Consider the following 27904-nt stretch of genomic DNA (forward strand, 5'->3'; position numbering starts at 1 on the left):
GTGGATGAATTTAATACTCCGTGACTTCTCATGACTTCATTAATATTTGAAGGAGAATCATTTCTCTGCGAAGGTAGGCACTCAGAGTAATGCTGAATAGGTGATTCAATTTCTGACTCCACCCCTCCTGTCCTCGGAAAGCTGAAGTCGATCAGGTCTGAGATGCCAATGAGATGATCATTAGAATCCTCTGGATTGTAATTTTTGTTCTCTGTACATGTAGCTGAGTGGACCGAAATCAGCTCGCCCTTTGATATTGCATATACAGCACAAAAAGTAGGGTCATTTTTGGCAACAGTTGCTGGTACATGAGGGCCCTTGATTCTCCTGGAGAAAAACAATGATGAGGAAGAATGCAGATATGAACTAAATAAATAAATGCATTCTTCCTCCTGGATATAAACAGGGATGCTGCTTGATTTTTCCCGATCCTGTTGGCTGTGATCTCCCTTGGGCGTGACTTGCTCATAATCGATCGGGCCTTGCTTGAGTTTGCCATGGTTTCCTGTAACGAGGACCCCTTATGGCCTAGGCTTGTCCGTGTAGATCCGATTGATGGATATTGTGGCATTTGGATCTAAGTTCTCCCGCCTCCTGATCCTACCAAAGGTTGTGGTACTCTGCCAGATTGGAGTTGATCCCTTCATTTGCCAATGCATCAGCTAGCTTGTTTGCTTTCCTTCGAACGACTTGGAAGGTGATCCCTTTCATGTTGCAGAGTTGGCCTTGGAGATCTTTTAGTATTGTTGACAGTCTCCAGCTTGGGGTTACTTTGTGCACCTGTGCGCCCATCTGGAGTTTCCTGATCAGCCTTATTATTATCTCTGAATTGCCCTCCACTATCAGAGGTAGGAGTTTGTATCGACCAACCAGAGTGAGGCCTTGGAGGAGAGCGATTAGTTCTGCTGCGTTATTGGTGTTCACTCCGAGATTGTCGTGATAGATGAGGTGAATTGCTCCTGTGTGATCCCGTACTGCTCCCCCATAGCCTGCCATGCCCGGGTTTTGTCTTGAAGCCCCGTCGAAGTTGAGTTTGAATGTGTTAAAGGGGGGCAGGGTCCATTTGTCCTGTGTCGTTCCTGTTGAGGTCTGGTTCTTTCCAGCAGAGTTGGTCCTTGTTTGAAGATGCAGGATCTGTATTATTCTTGCCTTGTTTGGAGATGCGTTGCCCTCTATCTTCTGTATGCCCATGGCGTTGACTGTTTCTTTGATTAGCAGTCGAACTTTCCTTATCAGTATATGAACTCCTGTGGCTATGTTTTTGAATATTCTTGCGTTTCGCTCTTTCCATAGGATCCAAACTAATGCGCCCGGAACTAGATTCCAGGCACTGTTGACTAGGGGATTGGAGGATATGGAAGATCTCCACTGGCTTAGTGAAATTTGGATGGAGTTTCTGTCTCTATCTGATTGTCTGAAGACCATGGCCATGTCATCCCACAGAGAGCAAGCCGTGGGACAGGTATTGAGCAGGTGATTGAGCATTTCCGAACCATTCTCGTAGAGCATACATCGAGAAGGGCCTACAAAACCTCGTTTCTGAAGGTTGTCCCATGTGAGAGCTCTGTTATGCAGGACTAGCCAAGAGAAAAGTGTGATTTTTGGCCAAGTTCCTCTGCTCCACAGGGTTTGCCATTTGTGGTCTGATTGCTGATCCGGGGAGGCCGCCAAGAGCTTATAAGCTTCTTTGAGATTGAACGTGCCTTTGGGGTTACTTCCCCATCTTAGGATGTCCTCTTTGTTGGATCTGAGGATTCTTCTTTTGTCCAAGTCTTGTAGAAAAAGGTCTACATTCCTTGGGCCTGCTGGGGTAAGCCATTGTTCTCTAGAAATCCAGTTTTGCCATATGGTTGCTTCGCTTGCCAGTTGCCAGTATTCTGCTACCGTAATCTTGCCTTCCTCCTACATGGCTCTTTTGAGAGTGTTCCAGTCTGGGTGTTCCAAGGTTGGAAGCTGCTGCCAGGCATCTTCCAAGAATAGAGTTGTGTTGCCTTGGTGTACTTCCCAGAAGCTATGCTGCTGAACAATATGTCTATTTTCCTAGGCTTTGTTCCAGATTGGGGATCCTTGAGTGGTGCTTATAAGCCGGATGAGGTCTTTGTCCCTGATTTGGATTGTATACTTCGGTTTCCACAAGGCGCCCCAGAGGGAGTCAGGATTTTCAACCCATCTCCACCAGATTTTTGCTGCTACGGCCTTGCTTAATATCTCAGGGTCTCGGAGGCCCAAACCTCCCTCCATTTTTGGTTTGCAGATGTCTGTCCATTTGAGGAGGGCCCATTTGGATTTCTTGGAGGGTCCATTCTAGAGAAAGGAGCGCTGAATGTTTCGGATGGTCTTGTAAGCCACCTTAGGGGCTGCAAGTGCTGAGAACATGTAGGCTGGCATGGTTTGAAGGATGGACTTTATCAGTATCAGTCTGCTGGCCATGTTTAGCGCCCGGTGGGTCCAGTTGCTTAGCCTAGCTCTCATTTTGTTGAGAAGGGCTTCCCAGTTGCTCGATCTGTAGGCATGTTCCGAAAGCGGTATACCAAGGTATTTGGTTGGAAGGGAGTTCTTTTGAATATTCAGAATTCTGCTGAGATTTCTTTGCACAGGAATGGATGTGTTGAAGAAAAAAAGTTTGGATTTGGTTAGATTGATTTCCATACCTGAGGCTTCCGAGAAGGTTTTTAACACCTTGCTGATGGTGCGAGCTTCCTGTACTGTGGGGGCGCCCATGAGCATGGTATCGTCCACGAATTGCTGATGCGTTATAGTGGGTCCTTGGTGTACCGGTTTGATGCCTTTGAGTTGGTTCTGCTGCTTTGCCTTGGTTAAGGATCTTCCTAGCCCTTCTGCCATTATGATGAAGAGAAAAGGAGACAGGGGGTCTCCTTGTCTGATACCTCTGGATGGACTGAAGGGTTGTAGGGGTCCTCCATTTAGCAGAATAGAGAAGAAGGCACCTGAAACCAGTTCCATTATCCAGTTTGTCCATAGATGACTGAATCCAAAAGCTTGGAGGATTGCTTTCATGTATTGCCAGCTGATTCTGTCAAAGGCTTTGGACAGATCAAGCTGGATTAACATGCCTGGAGATCTGTTTGTTTTGAGAGAGTGCAATACTTCCTGGGTGAGGATTATGCTGTCAGTGATCTGTCTTCCTTCGACGTAGCCAGTTTTCTCTTGAGAAATGATTGAGGGGAGGATGGATTTAAGTCTGTCGGCCATTAATTTGGAAAGGATTTTATAGAGGACATTGCAAAGGGCTATAGGGTGGAACTTGTCAGGGGAGTCAGCCTAGTTCGATTTGGGAATTAAGGTAAGGAAAGTGGCATTGACGGCAGGAAGGACTTTCTCGGTTCTGTGAAAGTTTCTTACAAGAATAAGAAGGTCAGCTTTAATAATGGGCCAGCATGCCTTGAAGAATTCAATTGTAAATCCGTCAGGTCCGGGGGCCTTGTTCGTGGCCATGGAGAAGACGGTTTCTTCAATTTCCTGTTCAGTAAACTCTCTTAGAAGCAGGGCGTTTTGATCCTCTGTAACTAAGCTGGGTATGGCCCCCAAAATTTCCTTTATGGCTTGGGATCGATCTTGAAGGGGTTCGCTGAGAAGAGAGGTGAAATAGGAGTTGAGCTCAGATCCGATGTGATCCCTTGAGAAGACTTGATCGCCATCTGCAGTCTTGAGGGATAGGATGCGATTAAAAGCTCTATTCTGGATGGTGGACTTGTGAAAGAAGCTGGTGTTGCGCTCGCCCTGTTTTAACCATTGCACTCTCGATTTTTGTCTCCACAGTAGCTCTTCCTGTTTTAGTCTTTCTTCCCATTGCCTTTGCAGAATCGATTCTTGAGTGTTCCGCTCCTCATTGGGCCCTTCTGTGATCAAAGTTTGCTGGAGGTTCGCCATTTTTACCTCAAGTTCTTTTTTGGCTTGCATTATGTCGCTAAAGGTATCTTTGTTCCATTGTTTGAGGTTGGTCTTTATGGTTTTGAGCTTCTGCTGGATTATGTACATGATGTTGTCGCTCCTTATGGTGGTCTAAGTCCACCAGTTTTATATATTCTGCAAGAATGATGGGTGCTCTGTCCAAAAGGCCTCAAATTGGAAAGGTCTGTTTTGGGGTTTATCCAAATTGGTGAAGTGGATCTACACTGGCCAATGATCAGATCCTCCTATGGGCAGAATGCTGGCCTACATGTCTATGTTTTGCAACATAATGGATTCCGACATGAGGAATCTGTCAAGCCTTGAAGCTATCTGTCGGTTTCCTCCTTGCTTATTGTTCCAGGTATGTAGACCATTGACGGTGGGGATGTCAATGAGTTTGGAAGCAGCAATAAAAGTGTTGAATGCTTCCGAGTCCTTATCCAGTCTTCATAGTCCTCCCTTTTTCTCTGCTAGATTGGTAATCATATTATAGTCTCCTCCTAAAATCCAGTGATCTGCCCCATGGTGTTGTTTGACTTCATCCAGGTCTAGCAGCATCTCCAGCTTTTCCTGAAGTCGTTGGGGTCCATATACATTGGTAATGCAGATCGATTGCCCTGAATCTGGCATGTTAGAGATCACCGATAGAGAGTGCTTGGTGGACAAAGCATTTTGTACTATGAATTTTCTTTTGTTCCAGAATGTGATCAACCCTCCTGCTTGCCCGATTGCATCTATGCTGATGCATTGATGACTATTGGAAACAAGTTTTTTGAGAGTTTCCGTGCTCTTGGAAGAGCATTTGGATTCTTACAGTAAGACAATGTTTGGGTGCTGCGAGAATAGGCGGTTTTTCAGGATCCTTCATTTGGAGGTACCGTTGAGCCCCCTGATGTTCCAAGTTATGATTTTCATTGAGCAGTCTTTGGAGCAGAAAGGACCAATGCCCTGATTTTCCCCTCATTGATTAGGCGTCTGCCCAGCTCTTGTATCTGCTATCTTGTGGATTTGCGCCCTCTTTTTCTGCCTGGTCCCTGTGGTTTATATTGATCCAGATCCATGTTGGCTTGTATTCCTGTTTGGCTGCTATTTCCCCATTGCCTTTTGGCTGCATTCTGGTTGATGTATTCCAGCTGCAAGTAGGCCATTTCTATCTTCTCCAGATGGTCTTTAGGGATGGCATCGACTCCTAATTTGGACCATTGCTCATTGACCTTTTGAAGATCTAGATCGCCAAGGATCTCCTCCAGAGGATTGCTTGAGGGGGTTGTGGAGGGCTAATCTAAATGCATTTCTATGCGTTGCTGGGTTTGCTTTGAGGTTTGGCTGGTGATAATCTGGAGGGAAGAGGAGTCCTGATGGTGTTGTAGTGCCTGGGCATGGGTTGGGTCAGAGATTGAGCTTAGGGCTTTGGTGGTAGGCATGGGTTGGCTTGGATCTGTTAGATTATGATCAGTGGGGGCCTGAGGAGCTGTTGGGTGCTCCGATGAGTCAAGATTGCCCAGAATTTCAAAGCTATTTTGCTGGGTGGGGGTCTTATTGGTGGGGGTAGTGTTGGTGGGTTGTTTTGGAGCCTTTTTGCTTCTCTTCCCTTTATTCTTTCTTGAAGCAGGGGTGAAGCCAGGTGCTGGAGTTTCCCCTTGTTCCTGTTGTGCTTTGGGCTGTGATTGATTGACAGGGCATCCGTGGCTGAGATGTCCATGCTGGCGGCAGGTTCGGCATCTGAATGGGATATTTTCATAATCAATGGTTTGCTTCCAGTGCACTCCTCTGTGGATCAACTCCATATGGCCTGGGAGGGGTCCTGAAATATCCAGGTAAACACAGATTCTAGCATAAGTTGTGTACTTACCTTGTGATGTTAGATCTGAGGCTTTGATGAAGACTCCCAACTTGTTTCCTATGGCCTCCAAGATTCACTTGTTCCAGTAATCCACGGGCATAGAGTGAAGGCGAATCCATACTGGAACCTTTTTGAAATCCTCCTGTTCTGGAGCGAAGTTTGGCCTCCAGTACGTGATGTATAGTCTGGCAGAGTTGTAGAAATATGGTCCTCCTTCGAAGATACGATCTCGGTCTTCCCTGTGGGCGAAGATGATGGTGAAAAAGCTTCTCGATCCCAGCTGGAGCTCGAAATCCCCTTTGGGTTTCCATTTCTGGTTTATCCACCAACATAGAGCCTTTTCGTTTAGTCGAACCCCCATGAATCTGCAGATCAGGGCGTGTTTGCTCATGTGGTCTCTATATTCGTCTATCCATGGATCTTCAATGATTAGTCTTGGTATTTCCTTCAAGATGGGCTTGCATGGGGACGATTCTTGCTCGCTGTGTCGCTTGGGATTGTGCCCCGCTGATGCTGTTCCTTTTGGCTCCGATTCGTGGCTGGTTCCCTTAGATCTAGAGCTGGTAGGGAAGTTGGGGGTTTCCATAGGGATACTGCCGAAAATGAAAGGCGTAAAAGAAGGGGGGGTCGAACCCCCCCTGGAGTTGTGCATGGAGTGGATCAGGTGAGAGCTCCGTTGCAGATCTGTCTTGTGATGGTCGATGTTGCAGGCTAGCTTGCTGAGCTGAGCTCAGGGTTCTGCAGGGTTTCAATCCTGTCGTCACTCTTCAGAGGCGCGCGTTCATACCCACTGTTCAATAGGCGTTTACCGAGACATCTTCCATAGACTAAAAGTTATAAACACACTCAATACTAAATTGCATAAAGAAATACACAATCCACACTTTATTCATATTAATAAATATTTAAAGAATTAACAATCACACTCAATTGTTTCAGATTTTCCCTCGCTCATCCATCCTATCTTTCCATCTGATTCTAACCCCTTCACTCATTCCAAAAGATTACAATTTATACAAAATGTAGATTCATGAACCCATTTAGCTCAGATCCAGAAATCTCTCATTCTTCTCTAAAGAATCTCTTTACTCCACTCTTTTCTCAAACAATTGCTAATTTAAGCTTTCAAATCCCTCATATCCTATTCAAACCAGATAATCTAACTGCTTGGCCTGATCTCCACACAAGGAGGATCAATCAGCTACTTATACCCTTTTCTGCTCAGGTTTTGACAACAAATAAAATACTCTCACACATTTAAATTAATAAAATTAATTAATTTCTTGTCTTCCAACCCTTTTTTAGCCACAACATGTGATCATACCATCACATCGTTGACTAGGTTTAAATGCTCCTGCATCACTATGGTATTTACCGTGGTATTCACCCATGGTATTTGTTTTTGTTTTTCAAAGGAATGTAATAAAATAAGGTTTCTAGAGAGTCCATAAAGCCTATAAAAGGGGATGGGGCCAGATAGTGGGATCTTCTGATGTTTGTCTATCTTATTGTGTTTTGTTGAGATCTTGGTAAGGCCAATTCTAGTTTGACCCCAAGGATGAAAACCCCGTGGGTGTAATCTGTTTGGAGGATCCATCTAAAGTTCACGATTGTGCTTCAGTGTTCAGTCGGTCGAGTCTTTGTTGAACTGTCGTCTTGACATACATTCTGCTATAGTTATTTATTAAATAAAGTGTGTGCTATTCCTAGTTTAACCTGTGCTCCATGTTTTGGCAAATTCATTTCTTAGTTGTTTTTAATTTTAAATACATGCATCTAATGAGATCTGATAGTTATTATTAACTGGAAAATTTTTGTGAACATCTCCATATTCGGTGGTAGTTGATATCACCCTAGTTGGTTTCTCATTTTTCAATTGGAAAACCAAATCTATATCATGAGATATTTACTTGCGAAGCATTTTGTATATATATAAAAAATAAATTAAGAAAATAATATTTGGGTTTTTGCGTTGATCAGTTTTTGGGGGTTTTGGGAATTCTTTTATGTGGTTTCTCTGCAGGGATCAAGCTAGGATACTAAATCTTTCAACAAAATATTTTGGGTAATAGGTGATAGCCAAGCTCCATTCCAGAGAAGTTAGACACTGCGAATTATTAAAGGGGATCATAGAGCCATAAATTGACCCTAGTCAAGGGGATCCACAGGCACTGAAGGGAGAAATCTAGGTATATTCTTTGTACTTCATTGAAAATTCATGGTATTGTTGAACCCAACTGTAGCATGATGTAGAGCAAAGTGTTGAAATAAGCTAATTACTCCTGCATGAGGAGTTGGCTAAACTTAGAGAGTCAGTTAACTGAGTGTTGAGTCAAGTTGATTCAAGTAATAGACAATTTTAGTGTTGAAGTGGCGACTGAAGATATTTTAGGCAAGTCGTTAGTTGAAAATGTTAAATACCCTTCACCGGGTTCATTGTAATCATCAAGTTTTGTGTGATCAATAAAAGAGCTGCAACTCATGTGTTTTGGATGAATTTGTGTCTTAGCTTCTCTGTCTTTCCAACAAATTGATATCAGAACTAAAGAAAGATCACACGATCTGTGGTACTTGCAGAGCCACTGAAAAGAGAACCAAGAAAAAAGGCTAACAATTTAAAAAAAAAAATTACGTTACAAATTTATCAATGTAACATTAATGACCACGCAAATTTCACACTTTGTTAGTGCATAAAACCATGCAGTTTTCATTTAATTACGAATCTGATTGCGCCTTTTTTATATATCCGAAGTTTGGAGGCAAATTTACACGTGGTATGACCGTGTGCAGTAGTTGACCTCGAGCACAGTCGTGACTCAAGAACACAGTCGTGACTCAGGAAAGGTCACGTGTCTGATTATTATAAAGTTTTTGCTAAAAGGAAAAGTGGGTTTTCATAAAACTACGTGAGAAGTTATTTAAATTCATATGATTTCTTGAAGTGTGTCTTTTTTATATATAGAGATTTTTTATATATAATTATTTTTTACATAAATATTTTTTATATTAAAAAAATAATAAAAGTTTTTATATTAAAGTTTTATATATATATATATATATATATATAAATTAAAAAAAAATATATGATAACAATGGATTTATTCTTAAGGATTTTTTTGAGGAGCTTTGTAAATTTATAAAAAGAAAAATTTAGGGTTTTTTTGAGGAAAGATGGTTTTCTCAAATTTTCATTTCTTGTTCCCACCGTTTATAGGGAAGGATTATGATGTGTGGGCTATTAAGATGGCGACCACTTTGCAGGCTCATTATGCTTTGGATTATGTCCAGCTTGGGTTTTCAGAACCTAAGAATGAAGACGCAGAACGAGTTCTCAACAATGTAGAGAGGGAACAATGGGAAAAGACAAGAAGAAGAATGCAAAAGCATTACAGCTCATCTAGCAGAGAGTGGACCAAGCAGTGTTCCAGAAGATTATGATCATATCTTCAGCAAAGGAAGCATGGGATACTCTGTCAACAAGCTATAAAGGTATGACAAAAGTCAATATAGTTAAGTTACAAAATACTAGGAGAGTTTTTGAAAGTCTATAGATGAAGGAGACATAGGACATCGATTCTTTCATGAATCGGGTCATAATGGTCATAAATCAATTAAATATTTATTGTGAAGAAATTAAAGATCAAACAGTGGTTGATAAGGTCCTTAGATCTTTGTCTATCGAATTTGATGTTGTGGTAGCAGCCATAGAAGAAGCCAAGGATTTGGCATCATTGACATTTGATGAGTTGATGGGATCACTTCTCACATGAGGCAAGGATAGATAGAAATAAGGATTCCACTTTAGAGACCACCTTCAAAATTCATGTTTCTATTTCAAGAGATAGAGGTCGAGGCAGAAGTAGATCAAGAGGCAGAGGACGAGGTAGAAGATATGGTGGTCAGAGAGATGGCCGAGAAGAGCATGAACATGAAAGTGGAAGCAACTACAGAAGCTTCAACAATAATCAAAGAGTTGACAAATCAAAGGTGAGATGTTATTATTGCAATAAATTTGGTCACTATGCTCATGATTGCAGGAAGAAGATAGTTGATCAAGGGAACCAAAGAGCTATTGTTGCTACAGAGAATAGTAACTCCATGTTCCTAGCTTGCCATAGCATGGATGAACCTTCTGCTAGTGTGTGGCTGTTAGATAGTGGTTGCAATAACCACATGACAGGCAACAAGAATTTGGTTGCAAATTTCGATCAATCTGTGAAAACAGAGGTAAATTTGGGGACTAACAAGACTGTGGAAGTAGATGGAAAAGGAGTGGTCAACATTCTGACCAAGTAGGGGGAGCTGAAGACAATCTCAGAGGTATATTATGTTCCTAGTCTGAAACATAATTTGATAAGTGTTGGTCAATTAACACAAAAAGGATATAGAGTTATCTTTCAAGGACAAGAGTGTGTTATATATGACAAGCCCCCAAGCAAGCAGTTGATAGCGAAGGTGTAGATGACGAGGAACTAACTCTTTCCTTTAATTATGAATTACAATGATCATGTCAGTTCATTTACAGTTGCATGTTCTGATGATTATTGTTTATGGCACTTTCGGTTTGGACACTTGCACTTTTATGGTTTAAGATTGTTGCAGAAAAAATAAATGGTCAGAGGATTACCTCCCATCATAGAACCTACTAGTAGTAGTGAGTGTTGCATCTTGGGAAAGTAACACTGTGAAAATTTTCCAAAGGGTGTTGCATAAAGAGAAAAGAAACGTGATGAGCCTTGGTATTGCAGTAAGAATGTTGCAACTCCCAATGTTATGTAGACTTTAATTATCAACCCAAGCTTCGTACAAACTTAAGAGGTATCGGCACTATATGTGCAACATACAATGTGTCCTTCCTTTGTTGTCATGAGAGAAAACAAATGTTGCCTATTTGTAGGAATGAAAGTCTAAATTTAAAAATGCTTGTAAAGTAAGATGAAATCCTCTATCTACTTATTAACACACTTTTCTTGCAAAAGAACCCTATTTTAACCTTATTTGTCACATGTGACATTTTAACTAATCTAAGCATGAAATTTGATCTAGAGAGTACTAACTGCTTTGTGCATGTTTAAATATAAAATGACTCATTTTTTTAACCCTTTTTGCTTTATAAATGCAAATGCTAATCTTTCCTTGATCTTTGGCAGGGGAGACAGGTGTGGAGGAAGAGGGTTAAATGGTCTTGATGGCATTGAGGTCAAGTAGAGGCCTAATCCAAACTTCAATGATAATTTTCCTAAATTTGGGCTCAAAACAGGCTGCTACAGGATTTCCTTTAGGATGTACTAGTTCTCCTACAGGATCCCCTGTTTTACTACACGATGTTGTAGATTTACTATATGAAATTATAATTCATCGAATGACCAAACAAATCAAATCCAAATTGGATGGGACAAATTTTTTTATTGGCTATGATTTTTTAGGTCTCCATTCGAAGTGGGATCACTAAAAAAGACCTCTGTTAACCCATGCTAAAAACTAGCAGAAAATTACTAGTCTGAAAATAAAAAATTTGAGAACTAGTGAGCTAGTAAATCCATCAAATACCTAAACTAATCAAGTGAAAATAAAATGGGGTAAATTTTGTAATGAAATAGAATGTTTTTGTCATATAATACAAGTGGAATCAACTTGATCGAAGCTCATTAGCATGCTCTAAAAAATAGCATAAATTTACTGCTAGTTGCCATAAAGGAGTTCCAGAAATCTAGATTTGGGAATAAGAAGATTAATACAAGTAGCTCAATGGTTACTATGACTTTCCAAATCTTTTCCAAGGATGAAATGATGCTTTTGATCCTGCAAAAGAATTTACATCAACCATTTGACCCAATCCTACAACAAGAAATCATTAATACTAAATGAAGAAATAGAAAGAAATAAAAACAAGAGATGCATGTGAACAAGAAGTGAAAAGAAGGAAACAAAAATGATACAAAAGGGATCTGAGGCTCCTGGGATCGCCAAGCCCAAGGAAACTCAAAGACCTATGGAGGAGAACAAGATTTAGAAGTTGAACATGACACCAATCTTCATTATTTTCATCAATACAATTACATCTCTGTGGGAAAATACAATGGAGCTACAAAAATACGAGTTCTCTCCACTAGAACACTAATAGAAATCTCTCCCTAGAGGCAAAGTCAACTTGATACTTATAGAAAATGATTAGGAATCATTCCCCATGAAAGGAGGGAGCTTTCCCCACCAAAATCCATTGATTAGTGGATCTGGTTCCCAATACTAGGAATCTGCATTAAATGGTAGGGAACACATTCCAAGATTTTCTCAATCATTGGAGTTCCACAATCTGTGCCATAATTCCATAATAACTTTGTTGATTTATTATTTAATATTGATCCTCCTGTAGTAGGGAGCAAGTCCCTAAATTATCTACTCCTCCAAATTTTCATAATATGACCAATATTTTCATAATATTCCACAAAAATAAATAATATTAGGCCAAATATCCAATTATTCATAAACCTCATGATAAATATATTAAATTTAAAAATACATTATCTAATGCAAAAAGAGACATTTAATGTGTTGAAGGATGGTGATAGGCCTTAATTTATGTCTAATTTAGAGGCCCATCATACCCCCCTATTGAAAGTGTTTCTCATCCTTTGAGCAACTTAGTGACCTCATTGTGCTTCATTCGTGGCCCTGGTGGTCTCTCTCTTGTGCATTAAGAATCTTGGCTGTAAGTTCTGCAAGGACAAGCCCAAAAACATATTTGTACAAAGAAAAATCATTGTTTCTTGAGACCATTAGCTTGTCTTCTTCCCTTATTCAAGATGGGTTCTTGAATATTTTTTAGTTTAGAAAGGTCTTCCACATCCTTATCAACCTTCTGCTACCTTGTTCCACCATTTGGACACCTCCAAAACCTTCAAAATGTCTTTAGATGAGAACTAGGACATGTTGTAGTAATTCCTATCAAAACTATAGGAAACCTATAGGAAACCCTTTTAAAACTACAGGAAACCCTTTTTGAGCATAAATGATAGTCGGAGACTAGGAAAGGCCCTCAACTTGACTCCCATGCCTTTCTCTCATTTCTATAACATCTTTTATGCCTTGGACAAAAGATATAAAGAGATTAGAGACCTCTTGGAAAGTCTCTTTTCATCATAGCAGTTTGAGCTCTGTTTTGATGGTGGTTTTCTCATTTCTTTTTGTTCTTGTCTTCTTCTCTCTTGTGCCCTATATGATTGCCTAATGGTCTTGGAGTTCTCTGTTTTTATTAGGTCTCTCTAATTCATTGTCATTTTGGGTTTTAGCACAACTTTTTCTTTCTTCCTTCTTGTAACAACATTCTACCTTCCTATAGTATTAATTCCTTCTTCCTTCAGAGATTTCTAATTATATGGGAGTGATGAGAAATGATATAGGTTTGTGAAAATGGACAGGATGCTCTATTTTCTTTTTAAAGAATTTTTCAGGGTGAGATAGAGTTTGTTCTTGAAATTATGAAATGGAATGGATGAATGATGGATAGATAATGAATATGAAGTGGATGGAGGGCTTGGAGTGTTGTGGTGACTTGGCCTTTGCAAAAATTTCTTTTAACTGCTATCCTCATTCCTTGAAATAATCACTGTTCATAATTTGACTTTACAACATTGCATGAGTGAAGCAGTGGGCTGCAATTAACTAGTTGAAGACGGCTAAGACGGTTGACCCATCCTCAGTTTATAAAACCTCATCTCTCATGCATTGACAACAAATTTCTAAGTATAATATGCTTAAGAGAAGAGGTTAAGAATATTTCATACCTGTACCTACTTGACGATTATTGGAGAGACATGCATGCTGCTGATGAGTTGATGTTGTTGTGCTTCTCATGACTCAGGTACATCTTCTTGACTACCTTTTTCTTTTTTGTTGATCTTATTAAACTGATGAGTTGTCTTCTTGTTGATGTGTAGGTGATGGCTTCCTCTGTTGCTAATAAGCTCTGGAGGAGTTTCATTTTACCTGTATTTATGCTTCTTCTCTTTCAATTATGGTGCTGAAGGATAGGCCTGGAGCCTATTGTTACTTCCAAATAGACTGTTGTAGCTCCCCCCCTTTTTTTAATGTTTCTGTCCTTTCTTTGTTGGAGGGTAAATAGGTATTGGAATGAGTGGAAGATGTAGCCATAGAGTGACATGGTCATGATGGGTGTTGGCTAAGATGTGGTGAATTCAATGTCCTTTTTTTCTATCCCAAAACAAGCTTGCATCATATTTTTTCCATCGGACTACCTTTCCTGTACATTTTCAGAACTTCCTATAGTACTACAAGAAACTCCTGTAGTAATTCAGGACAACCTCTTGTAGGAGACTTATTTGGTCTATATCTCCCAAATGGTAGAATGGATTGACCTGAAACTTTCTAAGCATGTTTCCATCATCATTATTCACTGCCCCATAAAAAATTTGGTCCATTGAAGCATGGATCTCGAGAAAAACTAAAAATGGCTTAAGGTGATGGAGGTCGATTTCTTGGAAACCATGCATTGAAATTTGCTAAAATTTCTTGGGCATGTTAAAATCATCCATATGCATCTCCCCATGAAACATATTTTCAAATGGATACATGGTGTTCAAGTTATGGCAAAAATAATTTTTTTCTCTATGTATTTTTGTTTCCTGTAGTAAAACAGAACCTTCCTGTAGTATTTTGGGACAACAAGGAAAATGAGTGGTACAAGCTTGAGGATGATGAGTGGATGGTGGAAATATATGAGGGTGATAAATTGACATGGCCTTCGTCCTGTTGGAGCATTTGAGCAAAGGAGGAGAAAATCAAAATTTAACTTATTTTGACTAGGTTAGACCCCTTTTTTTTCTTTTTTTGGTGCCAACTTGTTTTTTTTGCTTGCAGATGTTGGAGAAAACCTACATTCATGAAAGAGATACATGGAGCAAGATTTTTTTTTTCTTTCTTTTCTAGGCCTACTAGTTGCCTCAATGAGGTTTTCAGCTAGTAGGTTTGCCTGGGTATCTCAAAGGAGGTTTTCACCTAGGATATTTTTTTTTTCCTTTCTTCCAAACCCATTGACTATTTTATGGAGGTTTTTGAATCAATGAGCCAATCTGAGGTGCCTCAAAGGAGGTTTTCACGTGATATTTTTTTCTCTTATTTTTCAAATTTTTTTTAGCCTACCCTACTTGAAAAACAAAATCACTTTCAAGTATAAGAATACTTCCAATGGAGCCATGTGCACATCAAAATGATAGAAAAAATGATGTGTATGCTTGAGATGTATGCTTTGGCATGTACGTAGATTTCAGAGACCAAATGATCTGACTTTGAAAGGATCAAGCATAGTTGAAGAAGAGAGTGATGCTCTATCTTGTTGATTTTCTGGAACCAAACCTTAATATAACTTTGATGTCCTTGGCTTTCTTGCTTATCTAGATCATTCTTCATGTCTTTTTCTACTATGACCCTCAAATCTTCCTCTTTTTGTTGATTGTTCTTTTCAATACATGGAGGATTTGATGGTAACCATGAGGGAGCTCCCTCAATCTCTGATTTTGATGTTTGCTCTTCATCAAGTTCAGCCCATGATTATGTGGTCTTCTCATTTGAATCTTCTTCTTCTGGATGTGGTCCTTCAATGATATCAAGATAATATATTTTTTGCAATACTCTTCCTAAGCTATGGTGAATACCATTGATCTTAAGAGGAGATGTTTGGAAGTGTTGTACCTTAGCATTGTAAGTGGTTTGAGCTACTTCAATATGTGGGTTTGGAAATGGTGGTACAGGTAGTTGAGTGGGAGTGGATATTTGAGATGGATGTGGTTAGGGTTGTGGTTTTGGTGGAGATGAATGGTAGGATAACATGGAGTTGGGTATGGAGGATATTGAGGAAATACTGAGGATATTGTGGATGGCTCCCATAAGTTCCTTACCAACCTTGTTTCCAAGATTGGTTTTGGGGTCGAGATGGACAATGTTTCTAAGGAAAAGGTGTGTTACAATTACTTTGAGATGGATGTGCATAAGATTGAAATTATGAATTAGGTTCTTGAATCATGCTAGGTTGAATAGGCTGCCATGGTCATCTTAGAACTACATAACATAGTTGCATTGGCAATTGACATGCTCCATTGTCCTTTTGGTAAACTTCCTTCAACCTTGGTAATAAGGAGCAAACTTTAACATCATGTGATTCTGCATGGACAACACAAATATCAACATCTTATTTTTCTTCATCTTGCATTCTTAAAATTTCTACTTGTTTGGCTAGATTGCTAAGAATTTCTGCTTTAAAATCGTCAAACAAAATTCCAAGTTTAGCTTGACTTACCGATATTGATGTTGATTTACCTACTCTTGCCTTTCCTCTTGATATATGTTTGCATGTTTCGCAAATTTCTTCAAATGATAATTGGTATACATCACTTCTACTCATGAGATCAAGGAGATTAATCCATTCCTCCCTAATTGTTCTAAGTAAGAGGGTTTTTAATGTGTCGGATCCTAAATGATGTAGTTTTTCCCTATTAACATTATACATGAACCTATCTACTAGATCCTGTAGACTCTTATCTTCTCTTTGATTAATTCTAAATATTTTTTCTTTAAGATCATGATCTTTATATTTTTCTAGAAATATATTTTTCATATCATTCCATGATCTTATTGAATTAGTCCCTAAACTCATGAACCATTTAAGAGCTCTATCCCTTAATGTTGCCTGAAACAATTTCAATTTTTGAGTTTTTAATGAGTAACCATAAGATCTAAAAACAATTTTAAATTCAAAGAGAAAGGTTTCCAGATCCTCTCACCTTAGACCATGAAATTTTAGAAGAAAATATGGAGGGATTTTCTTCATGTGCACACTACCATCAGTATCGTGAATGATAAATTTGAGAGTATCTTCCTCATTGTCATCATCTCCATCCATTTCTTCTACATTCTTTGTCATCTTCTTCTTCTACCAGCAAAAGTGAAAGGTGGTGTGGCTCTTACTGCACCATGTGATCAAATGGGTGGGGTGGGTTGGTGTTGGATTCTTTTTTCTGTTTTTATGATTGAATGAAAGAATTAATGCAATGCGCTTCTCTATTTTTGAAATGAAATATGCCTAATGCAATTATTTTTTGTTATTGCAAAAAGTAAAAAGAAATGAATCAACTAGGGAAGAAAACAATGCATACTTTGACACCTCCCTGGCAACGATGCCAAAAAGTGATGAGCATCGATATTGCAGCAAGAAAGCTGCAAATCCCGAGGCTACCGACTTTAATTATCAATCCGAGGTTCGTACAAACTTAAGAGGTATCGACATTATATGTCCAGCATACAATGTGCTCTTCCTTGGTTGTCATGAGAGAAAAGAAATGCTGGCTATTTGGAGGAATGAAAGATTGAATTTGAAAATGCTTGTAAAGTAACATGAAATCCTCTATCTACTTATTAACACACATTGATTGCAAAAGAACCCTATTTTAACCCCATTTGTCACATATGATGTTTTAACTAATCTAAACATGAAATATGATCTAGAGAGTACTAACTGCTGTGTGCATGTGTAAATATAAAAAGACTCGTTTTTTTAATCTTTTTGCTTTATAAATGCAAATTCTAATCTGTCCTCAATCTTTGACAGGGGAGAAATGTGTGGAGGAAGAGGGTTAAAATGGTATTTATGGCATGGAGGTCAAGTAGAGGCCTAATCCCAGCTTCAATGATGATTTTTCTTAATTCAAGCTCAAAACGGGCCGCTATAGGATTTCCTACAAGATGTACTACTTCTCCTACAGGATCCTCTATTTTACTACATGATGTTATAGATTTACTATATGAAATTATAATTCATCAAATGACCAACCAAATCAAATCCAAATTGGATGGGACAAATTTTTTTATTGACTAGGTTGTCTTAGGTGTCCATTCCAAGTGAAATCACTCAAAAAGACCTTAGTTAATGCATGCTAAAAAATAGCAAAACATTACTAGTGTAAAAATCCGAAATTTGAGAACTAGTGAGCTAGTAAATCCATCAAATGCCTAACCTAGTCAAGTAAAAATGAAATGGTGTAAATTTTGCTATGAAATAGAATGTTTTTGTGATCTAATACAATTGGAATCAACTTGATTGAAGCTCATTGGCATGCTCTAAAAAATAGCTGAAATTTACTGCTAGTTGCCACAAAGGAGTTCCATAAATCCGGATTTGGGAATAAGAAGACTAATCCAAGTAGCTCAATGGTTACTATTACCTTCCAAATATTTTTCAAAGACTAAATGATACTTGTGATCATTCAAAAGAACTTACATCAACCATTTAACTGAATCCTACAACAAGAAATCATTAATACTAAATGCATAAATAGAAAGAAATACAAACAAGAGATGCATGTGAATAAAAAGTGAAAGGAACAAAATAAAATGATACGAAAGGGATCTAGGGCTCCTGGGATGGCCAAGCCCAAGGAAAATCAGAGAGCTATAGAGGGGAACAAGATTTAGAAGCTGAACATTACACCAATCTTCATTATTTTCATCAATACAATCAAATCCCTGCAAGAAAATACAATGGAGTTGCAAAAGTACGAGTTCTCTCGACCAGAACTCTAATATAAATCTCTCCCTGGAGGAAAATTAGACTTGGTACTTATACAAAATGATTAGGAATCATTCCCCATGAAAGGATAAATTTTTCCCCACCAAAATCCCTTGATTAGTGGATCTGGTTCCCAATACTAGGAACCTGTATTAAATGGCAGGGAACACATTCATAGATTTTCTCAATCATTGGAGTTCCAAAATTTGTGCCATAATTCCATAATATCTTGTTGATTTATTATTTAATATTGATCATCCTATAGTAGGGAGCAATTAAATTATCTCCTCCTCCAAATCTTCATAATATGCCCAATATTCTTATAATATTCCACAAAATAAGTAATATTAGGCACAAATATGCAATTATTCATAAACCTTCCTAATGAATATATTAAAGTTAAAAATACATTATCTAATGCAAAAAGAGAGGTTTAATGTGCTGAAGGATGGTCATAGGCCTTAATTTATGTTTAATTTAGAGGCATGGGTACTAATTTATGTCTAATTTAGAGGCCCATCACAAGCTCTTGATCTAGTGCATACAGACTTGTGTGGACCTATGAGGACACAGTCGATTGGGGGAAGTTGTTACTTCGTCACTTTCATTGATGATTATAGCAAAAATACTTGGGTTTACTTCTTGAAGAAGAAGTATAAAACTCTTGCAAGGTTTAAAGAATTCAAAGCCTTTGCAGAGAACCAAAGTGATCGACAAATCAAGGCATTGAAGTCAGATTGTGGTGGAGAGTATGATTCAAAGAAATTCCATGATTACTACAAACAACATGGAATTAGAAGACAATTTACAACTAGGTACACACCGTAGCAGAATTGTGTAGCAGAGAGAAAGAACGGGACAATTATGAACACGGTAAGAGGCATGTTGAAAGGAAGAAACTTATCTAATGAGTATTGGGCAGAAGCAATTACATGTGATATTTATGTGATCAACAGATCAACTACAAAGAGTGTGATGAACAGAGTACTAGAACAAGCATGGTCAAGTATGTCTTTCAACATATCTCAACTCAGATTGTTTGGATGTGTAGCTTATGCACATGTTCCTAAAGAGTGAAGAGGCAAATTAGATGATAAAAGTGAAAAATTCATATTTACTGGTTATAGTGAGAAATCAAAAGCTTACAAATTGTATAACTCTGTCACCAAGAAAACCATAATTAGTAGAGATGTCATGTTCAAAGAACAAGAGTCATGGAATGGAACTGTAGACAAAATAGTTGATGCACAAGTGCCACTAATGGAAGAAGATGATATAGCAGAAAATGAGCAGCAAAAATCATAGGTGAAGACACCAAACAGAAACACACGAACAAGGACTCCAAGATTTTCTTAGCAACATGGATGTTCAAGAATATCAACATATCGAGGTTCTCCTAACAATCAATCAGGTTATGAATCAAGCAATGGTAAGAGAAAGATGAGAATTCTGAAAGATATTTATGATTATTTGGATGTTAGTTCAAATTTTTCATTGTTGTCGTTCCAACATTCTTCATTTGAAGAAGAATCAGAGATGAAAATTGGGTGCAATCCATGGATGAAGAAATTTAAGCTATTGAAAATAATGATACATGGGATTTGATTGATTTACCAAAGGACAAAAATCTCATTGCTGTGAAGTGGGTGTACAAGAAAAAGTTGAATGAGAAAGTTGAAATTAACAGATTTAAAGTTAGCCTTGTAGCAAAAGGATTCTCGTAGCAGCTAGGAATAGACTTTGGATAAATGTTTGCTCCAGTAGCTAGGTTGGATACTGTAAGAGTAGTTCTAGCCACAACAACTTAGAACAAGTGGAAAGTATATCAAATGGATGTGAAATCAACCTTCTTGAATGGTATTCTAGAAGAAGAAATTTATTTGCAGCAACCTCCAGGTTATGAATTTGAAGGTAACGAAGATAAAGTTTACAGGTTGAAGAAAGCACTCTATGGATTGAATAAACGACATAGAGCTTGGTATAGTAGAATCGACAACTATATGATTAAGAATGGGTTTTGCAGAAGTGACATTGAACCTACCTCATACACAAAGTTAAATGAGCATGGACAAATTTTGATTCCTTGCTTATATGTTGATGACATGATTTTTACAGGTGATTTTGAGTTAGATGAATTTAAAATAGCCATGATGAAAGAATTTGAGATGACAAATCTTGGTCTCATGAAATATTTTCTTGGCATAGAATTTGAGAAATCTGAAAAATGAATTTTTATTTGTCAAAATAAATATGCCGAAGATTTGTTGAAAAAATTTAGGATCGAAAATTGCAAACCTATCTCTACAGCAGTTGCAATAGGTACAAAATTAAGCAAGGATGATGTAGGATCAGATGTCAATCCAACTCTATTCAAAATATTGGTTGGCAGCCTCATGTATCTCACAGCGACAAGACCAAATATCATGCAAGGAGTAAGTTTGATTTCCTGATTTATGGAGACTCCAAAAGACACACATTGGAGTGCAGGAAATATAATTCTGAGATACATAGCATGAACTAGAGATTGTGGCATAATGTATGCAAGCAAAGAAGAGAAGGATTTGATTGGATACACAGACAGTGATTTTGCAGGAAGTTTGGATGATAGGAAGAGAACTTCGGGTTTTGTGTTCAATCTTGGTTTAGGTGTGATTTCATGTGCATCTAACAAGCAACCCATTGTGACACTTTCGTCAGCAGAAGCAGAATATGTAGAAACAACATCAAAAACATGTCAAGAAGTCTGGTTAAGAAGAGTATTTTATGGATTAAAGAAGAAACAACAAGGATCAACAAAAATATATTGTGACAACACCACAACGACTGCACTATCCAAGAATAGTGTGTTTCATTAAAAGATCAAGCATATTGATACTAGATATCACTTTTTTAGAGAACTTGTGAGAAATGGAGAAGTTCACTTGAAGCCTTGTAAATTTAGTGATCAATTGGATGATATATGTACTGTCATTAGCAAAAGATGTGCTTGAGTTTCATTGAAGAAACTTGGGTGTTGTAAGCATAGTTGAGACATAGACCAGTAGGCATGTTTGAGTTGTCATGAGTCATGTCTTAGTTTAATAGTTGTAATTAAGGGGGAGTGTTAAAATAAGCTAATTACTCTTGCATGATGAGTTGGCTAAACTTAGATAGTTAGTTAACTGAGTGTTGAGTGTCGGAGTGTTGAGTCAAGTGGAGTTAAGTAATAGATGAATTTTAATGTGTGATTGCATGTCAAGATATTTTAGGCAAGTCGTTAGTCGAAAAGGTTAAATACCCTTCACTGGGTTCATTGTAATCATCAAGTTTTGTGTGATCAATAGAAGAGCTGCAACTCGTGTGTTTTGGGTGAATTTTTGTTTTAGCTTCTATGCCTTTCCAACACCAAGATCAAAGGGAAGCAGATCTCAGTCTTCTAGAGGGATGAGAGGTACCGATATATTATCAAGAGAGAAAGAGCTCTTTAGAAGGTTGTAAGGCCATTATAACACATCGAGAGAGGTTGTTGCTGTCAAGATAAATTTATGGTTAATTTGATCAGGCTATATCTGAACAGTAGATAAGCCATAAGTCTCTACACACCAGAGGTTCACATGTTCACAACAGAGAGTTATGGTTCTTGCAGAAATAGTGGACAATTGAGCCATCGAGTCAACATAGTCATTAGCCAATCTACCACATCACTATTAGAACCAGGGTGCATCACTGAATGGAATTAGGGGTGGTTGTCCGTCTGTCACTTGGGTAATTGATAGAGCATAACATAAATGAAATTTGTGCCCAGGACCATATAAGCAATGGAAAGGGTTGTAGGCTGTGGATAGTGGTCATGAGCCTTTTAATTAAAAAATTTAGTAGTTGTATCTGTGGAATCAGGAGCCAAGGGATAATTGTCGTGGAGCTTACAGACTGCATAAGTTGTGGACCTTTTATTCAGTACTCAATAAATTTAGGGTAGAGTTCCTGGAATAGAAGTTCATAGTGGGGTATTATTATAATTTATTTCCTGATTCCCACCTATAGCTTTGGTCAAGCCATCCAAAATTATGTGCTGGAGCCCATTCAAAGCACTACAAAATTATATAAATCCTTTTCTCATTTAAATAAAAGAATGGCTCTTATATTTGCACAATATTTATGATATCTTTACACAACATTGATGTATTGGTTAAAGGAGTTCGTGTTGCTCTAGATCAATGTTCGTGGATGCGATGACCATATATGGCAGATCCATACAAAAATGTAGTAGACCGTTGCACAGGGCACATTGTTTCGTTTACGTTGAGGAAGCTTTGACCATCCTGTGTTTGATCAATGGTATCATACCTCTTGCAGGTTTGAATCTCTTACCGAGCAACGTAGAACGTGAAATTATTGCAGCAATATTATGGTGGGGTTCCACGGTGGACACAAAGATCTCTCCTGCATTTTATCTGAACCATCCAACGCCCTTAATTTAAAGTAAAGAAGATGAGCCCAGGTATGATTTTATCCATTTACCGTATTATTGGTGTTGAATAATTTCTCCTCCTATTTATGTTTTGTATGGGTTATTTTGAAATTTTAAATTAAAGTATTCTAGAGTGATAGTAGAAGGGCTCTTTTTATATGCACCATTATCGCTATTGAATCATGCGTACAAAATTGAATAAGGTCCACCCATAATGCATGAAACTTATCATAGGGATTTCAAAGCCTGAAAGGGGTTTTCTTACTATGCCCTTAGGTATTTTTCCTCTGATCCTGACATAACACATTTAGCACTCTATTACAGGTTGTGACGTGTTATGCCTCAATAGTGTTATAATATTCTTTCATTAATGTTCATGCTTAAATGCCTTGCGATCCAATTCTAAGGTTATGCATGTCCATGCTCAAAATATTTGAGATGAAAAATTCCATTCATACGTAACGTTGGATGAACTTTGAGTCATAGGAAGTCATTCTGGGTATTGAGAAGGAGAAATGAAAAGCTGAAGAGACTCTTTAGGAATCGAATATATTGTTTGATGAACCAGGTAGCAAGAGGACCGATTTCAGAGGATGATTCAAGGATTTATTATTTGCGGAAGGAAATCTCTACGAAATATTATTTATCCCCAAAATCTATTGCAAGAGGTCGATTTTGAGGATTTAATTATTTCTAGGAGAATTTCTTCTGTATTAGCTATTGTCACATTGGGTTCTCCGCTATTTGAAGGTGTTTAGTTCTCTTATAGAGCCTAAAGATTTATCATTTTTTCTTTTTTTTTTCAAAGGGGTGTAAATCGATTTTATTAAAGAAAGCCGAGGAGAAAGAACGCATGCTAAATACTGAGATCCATTAATACCAAGCCATAATGTCATCACTTTACCTTTGGAAATGCCTCATGAATCAACATAGTAATACATCAGTTGATTTTTTGGGCTGCAATACTTCCGCGGATAAAAATTGGGAACAACTTATACATCAAAAGCAAGACCAGAACAACAAGGTCCATATTATCCTTCAATAGTCAACAGGTATTCAGAAGGAAGATGTAAAAAGTGAGAATCTCTTCACACTTGGATCTGAGCTACAACGAATGAAGTCAGTCATAGACCTTCGTAAGTTGGAGGAATTAGACACATGTCTATCCAAGGTGGGGTAGCCAGAATGGAAGAAACTCAGTTGGGCTCTCAAGCCATCCATGCTTGCATTAATACAACCCAAACTCTAGGAGAATCCTTGTGAAGAGTTCAGGCTCATAGTTGCTTCTTTTCTCAACAAGATCATAGCTTTAACATCACCACTATTTTCTTACAATAATGATATCATGAGAGAGATATTGCAGAGGATAGTAGAATCCCGCCAGGGGTTTAACACCATCATGCTTCCTACCTTTCAGAAGTGGTGGAAAATATTATAATTCATGGTAGAGTTTAGCTTTGGCACATTCATGCTGAATCTAGAATGTGAGGACTTAATCTTTTAGGTGTTTTAGAACCTTTACACCAGCTTTACATCAGCTCATCTAGACTATGTCAAAAAAAGCATGCAAAACATTATATCATTGTTTTTAGAATGAGATGCCGACATCTACAAGATACTAATATGCAAGTTGTCGAAAATTTGGAGAAAGGAACTAGTTGTATCACCAACCACCTATGATCTAGTAAAAAAAATTGGTCATGCAAAACATAAAAGTTCTCACAAAAGTGCTAACTAGGAAGGAGTTGAAGAGGATTGATGGGGGAAGAAAGAAAAAAGAAAATAAAACCTGTAGAAAGAATGAACTAAGAATGAGAGGAATATACTTTATCTATAGGGGACCTTGGGCCCTTAACCATTAATGTTCAAGTGATAGGACAGAGACAACAAAGATATAAAAAGAGGAGATTCCTTTAGAACATGGGATGTCTTTTGCAATTGGGTATATTGATTTTCAGGATAGTGAGCAACAATGTGATATTATTCAAGGAGACTTATAGGATGATAAGAATTTGGAAGTGCATGAAGAAATTCTACCTAATGTTATTGATGAGGTAGACTCCTATACAACTAAGTTGATAGGTCTCCAGGGGGATGTCCATAAATAATATGAATAGTCAAGTATAGATAATAGTCCACCAATGCATCTATGTTCGACAATTGGAGAGGATGAACAACATATTGTCTTCACAGATGGAGGAGGCCAAGGAAATTTGAGTGAGGAGCCAGCAATAGTAAACTAGCATGATGAGAATGATCATGAGGAGAAACATGATAGACATAATGTGCAAAGTGAACTATTACCAAAGAGTCGGTCAAAGGCTCAAGTTGAAGTTGTGGTTGTTGGGCATCCAGTGGAGGCACATACAAAGACATTAATTAGAGCACCATAATCGCCAATAGAGAACTTTCAGGGAAGGATCATGCATTCCAAGACACATATTATGATGTTGAAGTAGAGAAACTAGACGGCTCGAGACACTATCTTACAGGAGAACGAAAAAATTGAGGATATCATAGGGGTATGTGCCGAGTCAATGACCAACTTTTCTAGTATAGAGGAATGTCACAAGTCCCTCACAAGGCACTAGGAGGAATACATTTGGGATTTCTAGAGCAGCCCTCTACAGGAGTACATAGATAAATCTTGCACCACTACCGACACGCCTTTATACATTGGGGAGAACAAGGCAAAGTTCTTCCAATAGATCATGTTGGGTGATCGAGTGGAGCAGCATGAGCTAAGAAACATGCAACATCAACGTTGTAGACTTGTTTCATGTGAAGGAATTCAAGAATTAGATCTTTCCCACGGGATGGATTGGCAAGAGATTATGAGTTGGAACTCTATCGATGGGTTGATTCCTAGGAGGGTACTCATAGTCAAGGGCATATTACAGCTTGGGACCTTAGGCATGGGAAGTGATGGAGGGATGAGATGGTATCATAACCCACAAGTCCCAGGACATAGGTGGCATTGGGACGCAAGTGAATCTGTTGAGGGTAGGATTGGAAAAAGGATTGTTTGGGATCCAGGGATTGAAGGATCCATTCAGGATCATTTAACATGGAGGCATGGGATAACACACTAGTTTTTATGGTATATTATTATCATTATACAAATTATTTTTCTGTGGATAGAAGTGGATTGGTTGAGGGCAAGAAATCTTTGGGTCGAAGGATTTGTAATATTACCTTTTCTTGATATGGTCAAAGTGGACGAAATATGCTGACGGTATTTATCGTGGTATTCATCCATGGTATCATCCCATGGAATTTCCCTTCATTTTTCAAAGGAAAACAATAAAATAAGGGTTCTAGAGAGTCCAACAAGCCTATAAAGGGGTTGGGGGTCAGACAATGGTATCATCGAGAGCTTGTCTATATTATTGTGTTTTGTTGAGAAATTGGTGAGGCCAGTTCTAGTTTGATCCTAGGGATGAAAACCTGGTGTGTGTAATCTGTTTGTCAGATCCATCTAAGGTTCATGATTGTGCTCCAGTGTTCATTCGATCAAGTCTTTGTTGAGCAGTCATCTTTGCATACATTGTCCTATAATTTCTTATTAAATAAAATGACTGTTATTCCTAGTTTAACCTATATTACGTGTTTTGAAAAATTTATTTCCCAGTTGTTTTTAATTTTAAATGCATGCATATAATGAGATCTGATAATTTTTATTAACTGGAACATTTTGGTGAACCAGATCCCTTCAGAATTTTCCTGTTTTGATTCTTATAGTGTCCTTGTTGAATCAAAGATTTTTCAAATCACCTTCCCCAAAAGGATTGAAGAAAGACACCTGAGGAAAGGCATATGGACATTAAAAGAAGGCAAGACCCACTCATTTGGGCTTCAACTCATTTCGATATCTATATCTAATCCTATCTTTCTTTTAGAAAGCATACTTTCTAGTGACCCAAATATCCTTATATTCTAACAATTTTTCAGTCTTATAACATGTTACTTGACCCACTATATCTTGCCATACAATACATGATTTCTTTGTGGATATGATGTCCCTCCCTTTTATTTGTAGTGAAAAATGGTTGAAGCAACAATTTTTTATGGAAATCTAGGCATAGAGACATATCCATACATAATCCGCCCAAAATAGTTAAAGGCATGTATTCATGTTATTAGCCTAAAAAATGTCTAGGATTATTTTAGAAAATAAGTCATCTCATATTATTTGAACTTTTCAAATAGAATTGATTACTCGTTAATATATATTTTTAGGTGATGAATTTTAAGGTCCAAAAGTGACTCCATGTTTATAGGCACCCACATTTTCATAGTTGGCTTAGGATGTCCACATTGGTTATTTTTTTAAGATTTGGGTCAATTTGGAGCATGCCAAAGTACCTAGGGGTAGAGTTCTCTTGGGACAGAACTCCAACTTTGGTGGAACTGTGATTTCCATCAAAATTTTGGCCCAATTTCAATTAGAAATATTGTTGGAAATGGGGGTGGTTTTGAGTGCCCCATATCCCACGGATTTTAGAAACAATTGGTCAACTAACTCTGTCCGCCTGAGATTTGTTTTGTACTTCTGCAAATTGATATTGTATTCCATGTCTCCCTCTTCCTCTAAGGGTTGAGGATTTTTCCATTATGTGACAATAGACAATTGGATGGAGCTAATCTATCATGAAACTTGAATGATAAAGGCGGTGAAGGCCTGGAAACTACATGGTTTAATAGTTTTGGTCGCTTTTAATTGGAAGGGGTGTTGTAGAAGTTCTCCATCACCATTGTACTATTGTGTATGCATTGGTTTGAATTTCCAATTCCATATTTGATGATAGGCCTGAATGTAAGTTGGGAAGAGTTCAATATTTATGGGATATTAAGTTGGGCCTTGTGGGATAGGGTGATGTCCTTTTTCCAATGGTCACTTTAGCTCTTAGGGTTTAGAATAGGATTTGGAAACTCCTTTCTTTTTTTTCCTGCTTTAATTTAAAGGTTACTGATATTTATTATTTTGTCTTATTTCTTAAAGATAGATATGTTAGTTATCTAGTCAGCAACCTAATTTCAAGTTCATTTAAAGCAAGCTATTTTCCTTCATAGTTCCTACTAGGGTTAATAGTTTTCGTCATCAAATGTATTTTCCTTATTC

This window comes from Pinus tabuliformis, chromosome 9, assembly GCF_031772625.1.
Source record: "Pinus tabuliformis cultivar Carrire ecotype Pingquan chromosome 9, CPIR1, whole genome shotgun sequence".
NCBI classification, from domain to species: domain Eukaryota; kingdom Viridiplantae; phylum Streptophyta; class Pinopsida; order Pinales; family Pinaceae; genus Pinus; species Pinus tabuliformis.